The sequence below is a fragment of the Oryctolagus cuniculus genome, chromosome 12, assembly GCF_051225735.1.
Source record: "Oryctolagus cuniculus isolate XC-2025 breed Fujian yellow rabbit chromosome 12, ASM5122573v1, whole genome shotgun sequence".
Classification (NCBI taxonomy): domain Eukaryota; kingdom Metazoa; phylum Chordata; class Mammalia; order Lagomorpha; family Leporidae; genus Oryctolagus; species Oryctolagus cuniculus.
The window spans coordinates 13,364,722-13,373,211 of NC_142878.1; positions in this window are offsets into that span (position 1 = coordinate 13,364,722).

Genomic DNA, 8,490 nt, shown 5'->3' on the forward strand with positions numbered 1-8,490 from the left:
GCTTCCTTCCATGCTGAGGTCGTTTGAGATGATGCTCTGCTCACTTAGGGCTCTCATGCTGAGAACAGGTGTCCTTTTCATGGCCTATTTAATGTCATGTATTTGTATTGTTTGTGCTTTTGGTTGATGATTTTGCTGCTTAAAATGGCTCCCAAATGCAGCACTGAAGAGCTGTTAGTGCTCTTAACTACAAGATGTCTCTAATGTACCTTATGGGGAAATGCATGTTGGATAGATTTTATTCATGCTTGAGTTACAACATTGTAGGACATCACTTCAAGGTTAAAAAGTCAACCATATATATGTGGTGAATGAACATGTTGGGAATCGAGGTTCACAGGAACCTAGCTCAGTATTTCCCCCAGGAGCGAATGTCAGCATTCACTCATTTAGTGGTCCAGAGACTTTCCAGAACATAAACTAATGGGAATCGCCTCTTTGTGCCTTTGCAGGGTATTGGGAGATGTGTTAATGAGATAATTAATGATATCTCAGAGGGAAGAGTTTTACACTCTTTAAAGAAATAAATACAAGTGGTCCCATGATTTTTAAACTATTTGATGGTGTGAAAGTGAATGCATTCTGTAGAAACATGTAATTTTGCTAGCAGTCTAGCAATGTTATACAAGCCCTGGGCAATGACAGTAGTCACAGTCCCCACTCAACCTCACAATCACAAGGAAGAAACAACCAATAGTCCATAGTGTGCTGCGTTGTTTAATTGTGATGTTAGGTAGGCTCTCTATATTAAATGCCTTGAAATGTGTTTTTTGAACTTAGGATGTCATTATTATAACCCCATTTTTAAGTTGAACAGAATCTGTATATGCATTGGTTTTTAAATTGGCATTATATTTTATATTGGCATTAAATATAAATATCTGCAGCATTTCCTACATCTGTTGCATTTCCCTTTCTCATTCTGTAAATAATACTTTGCTTTCCATTTACAAAAAAAAAAAACACATATCTATTCCAAGTCTATGCCATAATAGCAGTCACATAACTCAACACTGGCCACTCACTGTTTTTCATCCCATAGGACAAACATATGGTGAAACAGTATAAGCCTAGTAATCTAATCTGAAACATGGATCCAGAGAAACCTGAGGATTTTCATTTATCAGGTGCCAAACATTACCATCTTGTACAAGCCAGTTTGAACTATTTTCAATAAGTAACAAGAGGTAGTTGTTATATGTATTTTTTTTTTTTTACAGGCAGAGTGGACAGTGAGAGAGAGAGACAGACAGAGAGAAAGGTCTTCCTTTACGGTTGGTTCACACTCCAATGGCCGCTGCGGCCTGCGCGCTGCGGCCGGCGCACCACGCTGATCCGAAGCCAGGAACCAGGTGCTTCCTTCTGGTCTCCCATGGGGTGCAGGGCCCAAGCACTTGGGCCATCCTCCACTGCCTTCCTGGGACACAGCAGAGAGCTGGACTGGAAGAGGAACAACCGGGACAGAATCCGGGGCCCCAACAGGGACTAGAACCCGGTGTGCCAGTGCAGCAGGTGGAGCATTAGCCTATTGAGCCGCGGCACCAGCCATAGCTGTTTTATTTTACAATGATTAAAATATAAATATATAGGGGCTGGCCTGTGGTGTAGTGGGCTAAGCATCTGCGTGCAGCACTGGCATCCCATATGGGCACCAGATCTAGTCCCAACTGCTCCTTTTCTAATTCAGCTCTCTGCTTTGGCCTGGGAAAGTAGTAGAAAGTGGCCTGAATGTTTGGGCCCCTACAACCACATGGAGACCAGGAAGAAGCTTCTGAATCCTGGCTTCAGATCATCCCAGCTCTGGCCATTGCTGACATTTGGGGAGTGAACCAGTGGATGGAAGGCCTTTCTCTCTGTGTCTCCCTCTCTCTGTAACTCTCTCTCCCTCTAATAAAATTTAAAAATCTTTGAAAAATATAAAAGCTTCTGGTAGAGTGCAGGGTAGGAAGAAAAGACAAGGTGCTGTTCATTTAACATCAATATACATTTAGAAAACTTATTCTCAGGGCCGGTGCTGTGTCATAGTGGGTAAAACCGCCGCCTACAGTGCCGGCATCCCATATGGATGCCGGTTTAAGTCCCGACTGCTCCACTTCCGATCCAGCTCTCTGTTATGGCCTGAGAAAGCAGGCCCAAGTCCTTGGGCCCTGTACCCTCACGGGAGACCCACAAGAGATTCCTGGCTCCTGGCTTTGGATCCACACATCGGCAGCCATTGTGGCCAGTTGGGAATGGAAGACCTCTCTCTCTCTCTCTCTCTCTCTCTCTCCCCCTCTCCTTCCCTCTGTGTGTAATTCTTTCAAATAAATAAATAAATCCTTTAAAAAAATTTCTTTGCACATCTACCTGTTTCACATAAAGGGAATAATAAAATAATGCGACCCATGTAGGTCATAACCACATGGAGAGGTAGTTTATTTTTTTTAACTTTTATTTAATGAATATAAATTTCCAAAGTATGGCTTATGGATTACAATGGCTTCCCCCCAATAACGTCCCTCCCACCCGCAACCCTCCCCTTATCCACTCCCTCTCCCCTTCCATTCACATCAAGATTCATTTTCGATTCTCTTTATATACAGAAGATCAGTTTAGCATACATTAAGTAAAGATTTCAACAGTTTTCTCCCACACAGAAACATAAAGTGAAAAATAATAGATGATTTTTTAAATGATGATGAAATCAGATCAGACCTATTGTCATGTTTAATCCCAGTGAGAGTCAAGTTGGGAATTGATAATTTCTTCTTTTTTTTTTTTACAGAAGATCAGTTTAGTATACATTAAGTAAAGCTTTCAACAGTTTGCACCCCCATAGAAATACAAAGTGAAATATACTGTTTGAGTACTCGTTATAGCATTAAGTCTCAATGTACAGCACATTAAGGACAGAGATCCTACATGAGGAGTAAGTGCACAGTGACTCCTGTTGTTGACTTTACAAATTGACACTCCTGTTTATGGCATCACTAATCTCCCTATGCTCCAGTCATGAGATTCCAAGGCTATGGAAGCCCCTTGAGTTCTCTGACTCTTATCTTGTTTAGACAAGGTCATATTCAAAGTGGAGGTTCTCTCCTCCCTTCAGAGAAAGGTACCTCCTTCTTTGAAGACCTGTTCTTTCCACTGGGATCTCACTCACAGAGATCTTTCATTTAAGTTGTGTTTTTTTTTTTTTTGCCAGAGTGTCTTGGCTTTCCATGCCTGAAATACTCTCATGGTCTTTTCAGCCAGGTCGGAATGCCTTTAGGGCTGATTCTGAGTCCAGAGTGCTGTTTAGGACATCCGCCATTCTATGAGTCTGCTGAGTATCTCACTTCCCATGTTGGATCACTCTCCCCTTTATTTATTCTATCGGTTAGTATTAGCAGGTACTAGACTTGTTTATGTGCTTCCTTTGACTCTTAGTCCTTTCATTATGATCAATTGTGAACTGAAATTGATCACTTGGACTAGTGAGATGGCATTGGTACATGCCACCTTGATGGGATTGAATTGGAGTCCCCTGGTATGTTTCTAACTTGGAGAGGTAGTTTAAAGCAACTGGTACAAGAATGATCCAAATTTAACCCTTGGCTGGCAACATAAGGCCCTGTGAAATCCTAGCAACCTTCTATGAGAGATGAGGAAAGTTAAGATTACTGTATTTCCTTTTGACAAGCTTAATTAAGACATTAGAAGCAACTGAAGGGTTTTTTCCTGATTAAATTGTGACCCCCCCCAATTCAAATGCCAATCCCTAACCCCCAGTGTGACTGCATTTTGGAAATATAGTCTTTAGGGGGTAACTGAGATACAGATGAGCTCACAAATATGGGCCCTAATCTAACATGACTAGAATCCTCATGAGAACAGAGAGGGATAGCGGGGATGCACAGAGGAAAGGCCATGTGAGAACCCAGCAAGGAGGCAGCCACCAGCAAGCCAAAGAGAGATCTCAGGAGATTCCAAGCCTAGCAGTATCTTTATATTGAAATTCTAGCCTTGAGAATAAAGAAAATATGTTGTTTAAATCGTTCAATCTGTGGCATGTAATGGAAGGCCTAGCAGACTAATATGGGATCAGATAAGTAAAGTATGATTGATTATGAACAATTCGCAGAATGATTTATGGAGTCAATGAAATCTCATTAAATCCTCACAGTGAGATAATTCATATGTTGATCCTAAGAAGACATGAATAAAAGACAAGGTGTGGGAAAAAAAACTTCCCCAAAGCAGATAAAGTTCGAGTCTATCCTATCAGATCCCACAATTCATTATAAAAATAAAATTAATACACTTTAATTGATTCAGATCTTGTATTATTTATCTTTTCTGTATTTAATATTTCTTAAAAACAGAGAGAGAAGGTGTCAGAGAAAGAGATCTTCCACATGCTGGTTCACTCCCAAAATGATTGCAACAGCCAGTATTGGGCTAGGCCCAAGCCAGGAGCCAGGAACTCCATTCTGGTCTCCCACATGGGTGATGGTGGTCCAAATACTTGGGCCATCTTCACTGCTTTTCCAGGATCATTAGCAGGGAGCCAGGACTCGAACCTGTGCTCTGAAATGGGATGCCTGTGTTGCAAGTGAAGGCATAGCCTGCTGCAACACCCGATGCTCCCTAGCCTGCTGAACTACCCACAGCACCCTAGTCACCTGTCCATTACTTTAACTGAAAAACCTGGAAGGAGTAGGAGAAGGAAAACATTTATTTCAACTTACAGCTTGGAGGTTCATAGTTCAGGATCAGGCAGCCATATTAATCTGGTGTAGCCAGTACAGAGGAATGGTCACATAATGAGCCAAGAATCAAGGAGAGAAGCTAAACAAAATGTGGGTTAAATAACCCTCTCATAAAAACTACCTTCTGAGGGAAATCCTTAATGACCTAAATACCACCTACCAGGCCTTCCTCCCACATGCCATAATTAGATCAAGTCTCCACCCCAGTCCATCTCCCACTAACATTAATCCATTAACTGTTAATGTAGAATTTGGGGCTTAAACATTCACATGAGTTTGGGGAGCCAAGCCCTATTCAACTCATAATATGCATAAGTTAAGTTCAGCATTTTAATAAAACCACATAAAAGGTCTGAATATTTATGGAAATCTCATCTATGACAAAATTATCACAAATTAATGCTGAAGAAGAAAGAGAAATAGGGGTGATCAGACACTTGATTAATAGCATGAGAAAAGGGGGCAGTGCTGTGGTACAGAGGGTTAAAGCCCCAGTCTGCAGTCCCAGCCTTACATATAGGCACTGGTTTGAGTCCTGGCTGCTCCACTTCCAATCCAGCTCTCTGCTAATGTGCCTGGAAAAGCAGTGGAAGATAGCCTAAGTCCTTGGGCCCCTGCACTCACGTGGGAGACCCAGAAGAAGCTCCTAGCTCCTGGCTTTGGATTGGCTCAGCTCTGGCCATTGAGGCAATTAGGGAATTAATCAGTGTATAAAAGACCTCTCTGTGTGTGTGTGTGTGTGTGTTTTAAAAGAACATGATAAAAACATTGTTTCTTGCCTCATACTATCAAAGGACATAAAATATCCTATAAAACAACAAGAAAAAGTAATTAACTCAGCATAAATTAGCACGATAAGAGACACAAACATTAATCATAGAAAAGTAACCACATCGGTCACTTGGTAATCAATTAAGAGGAAAATATGGCAAGCTTTTTTAATCTATTTAAATTGGCAAAAAATTAGTTCATCTGAGAAATCTCATGGCTGAAGGTACTATAAATATGACAGCCTAGACCTAATACAGACCCTATGCTTGTCCGGGGTCACACTCAGAAAAATAATAGCTTTTTAGGTCACTTGGGTCACTTGGTGGATTTGCACATATGAAGAGTCTTCAAGAAGCCCATAGATAATGTATATTACTAAAAATAATAAACTACATTATTAAAACATGCATGGGTTTCACTGTTTGTGCCAAAATAAACTTCTCTTTTAATACCATCTCTCTACACATTTTTTACATTTCCTTGTATATGCCATTTTCAAAATCCAAAGTATTATACCTCCTTTGTGGTGGGAGGGCCAGAAGCAATATTTCCCTCACTTTCGAAAGTTTAGCTTAACATACTCCAATCCAGTGGCTCACTAGATATGCTAATTAGATAGAAAGCCAGGAGATATTGTTGAGATTTATTTCCCACCCTCTGGTATGAACTTACATTGTACAGTAATTGCTAATTCTACCTCCCAGGTTTAAGCAGCAAAGCATCTCCCAAATACTGGAGTAGTACAGTATGCTTGGAGAAGGGACAGGTGATCAACTACTGGCTGGATTATTGATGAATCTACGGAATTGGACAGTGAAATGTGTTGTTAGTCCAGGTAGCTCAAATCAAAGTGCTTCACACGGTCTTTACTAATAGGCATTTTCCAGAATAATAGCTGCATACCTGGTTCCAGGGAATTACTAATTTATTCCAGCAACAAAACTACACATGGAACAGCAACTGCAATGAGAATCACTACCTGAGTAATTTACAGTGATCCACTATCATGCCCCATGATCTCCAAGTATGTATCTCTGCACTGGCCAAGTTGGTGCCTTGAATAAGAACGTGGTGGCACTCCTCACATCTCATATTGGTGATAGCACTAATTTCCACAGTCCTTCCAGGAATGTGTTATTGCTGTTGCTTAATTATGTTTGTAGGTAGAGGTAGTGCTAGAGGCCTGCAAGTGGCCTTACGTAACATAATAGCCCTCATTCCACACAAAACAAACCTGATTTGAGGATTCTTCTAGCTGATGATGCTGTCTACGCCAATTATGCCTCCCATAATTGATGAAATGTGAAGTTTGGGTTCAGGGAGCCACCAAGTATATACTGTGAGACAGATCTGTGCTAAAATGCCATTGGTCACCCGACCTGAAAAAACTCCTACTCAGACTGATGAAATACAGTTTGGGGTACTCTGGAATTAGTGTCAGATAAGAGCCAGTAATAGCCCAAAAGTCTGATAATATCTGTTTCCCCATTGGTAGTCCCTATGGTGAAGGACTCTGGGTATCTTTGGGGCAGGCTAGGAGAAAGATCAGTATTGAAAATATTGACATGTTTTTTGGCCTTTCCTCAAGAGTACTTTTCCCTCTTAATTCTAGGGACTCTGGGTCTATAAACTGGTTCAAAATGGAGAACTGACTGTGAGACCATAACTCTTTTTTTATTTTATTTTTTGACAGGCAGAGTGGACAGTGAGAGAGAGAGAGACAGAGAGAAAGGTCTTCCTTTGCTGTTAGTTCACCCTCCAATGGCTGCTGTGGCCGCGCGCTGCGGCTGGCGCATGGCGCTGATCTGATGGCAGGAGCCAGGTACTTTTCCTGGTCTCCCATGGGGTGCAGGGCCCAAGCACCTGGGCCATCCTCCTCTGCACTCCCTGGCCACAGCAGAGAGCTGGCCTGGAAGAGGGGCAACCGGGACAGAATCCGGTGTGCCGGCGCCGCAAGGCGGAGGATTAGCATAGTGAGCCGCGGCGCCGGCCCGGGACCATAACTCTTATTATTCACTTCAGTATTCTATTCACCAGACCTGGCTGTTTCTTACTGCACAGATAAAGTAAAATTGGAGTAAACTAGTCACCTATTCCTTTGCTAGGAACAGCATGATAACCAGCAAACTCCTCAGGTCTTTGTGCGCCAGCCTCTTCTGATCACTGCCTTGACCCCACTGTTCACTATGAGGAATATATCTGCTTTATCTTTGCCAATCCAGTGTTGCCCCTTGGTGCATTATTGTATTTTACAGATCTTAATTTTATATTAGCAAATTTCTGAAATTTCCAACCTGTAAACAACCCAGAGCTCTTACATATTTATTTCTCACAGCTGTGATGAAAAGTATGTCCTCTGGATTCTCCCCTGCTGGGTGAGCGGATCTTTTGTGATAAACCCACTGTATCATTTGAACATCCCACAGCCATTATATACCATCTTCAACAGTCTTCCAAGACACTTTAGCATTTCAACTTCTTCCACCACCCTTGGGTTCATATTTCAGCCAAACAAAGCCTTTTCAGATTCAGAATCTGTACCCAGTTGGTCTATTCCAATAAATCCAGTTTGATCTAACTTACCTTCATCCTACATCATGTCTACAGAAATTGGAAAGCTCTGAGATAGATCCTGGGGAGAATTAGCAGGACCTTTCAAGTCCACAACCTAGAGAGAAGCCATTATACGTACTTGAGGCAAAGTGGAGGCACACTTCTCAGGCAGGTGTGAAAGTACTGTTTCAATTAGAAGAGAATCAGTAAATTTAAGTGTGAGGTCAGCAGCTTCATTGGGAGCTCCCTGTTCAAACACTGCTGCATTTGATTTGCCAATATTTTGCTATGGAATTTTTCATTTATATGCACAAAGGATATTGTGTTTGTTTTCAGGGTTCTGCTGGTCATACACAATAACTTGAAAATTGCTCCTTCTGTTGATGGAAGTATGGTAGTATCTTCAAATTCTTGTTCAATGATAAATGTGCTTAGT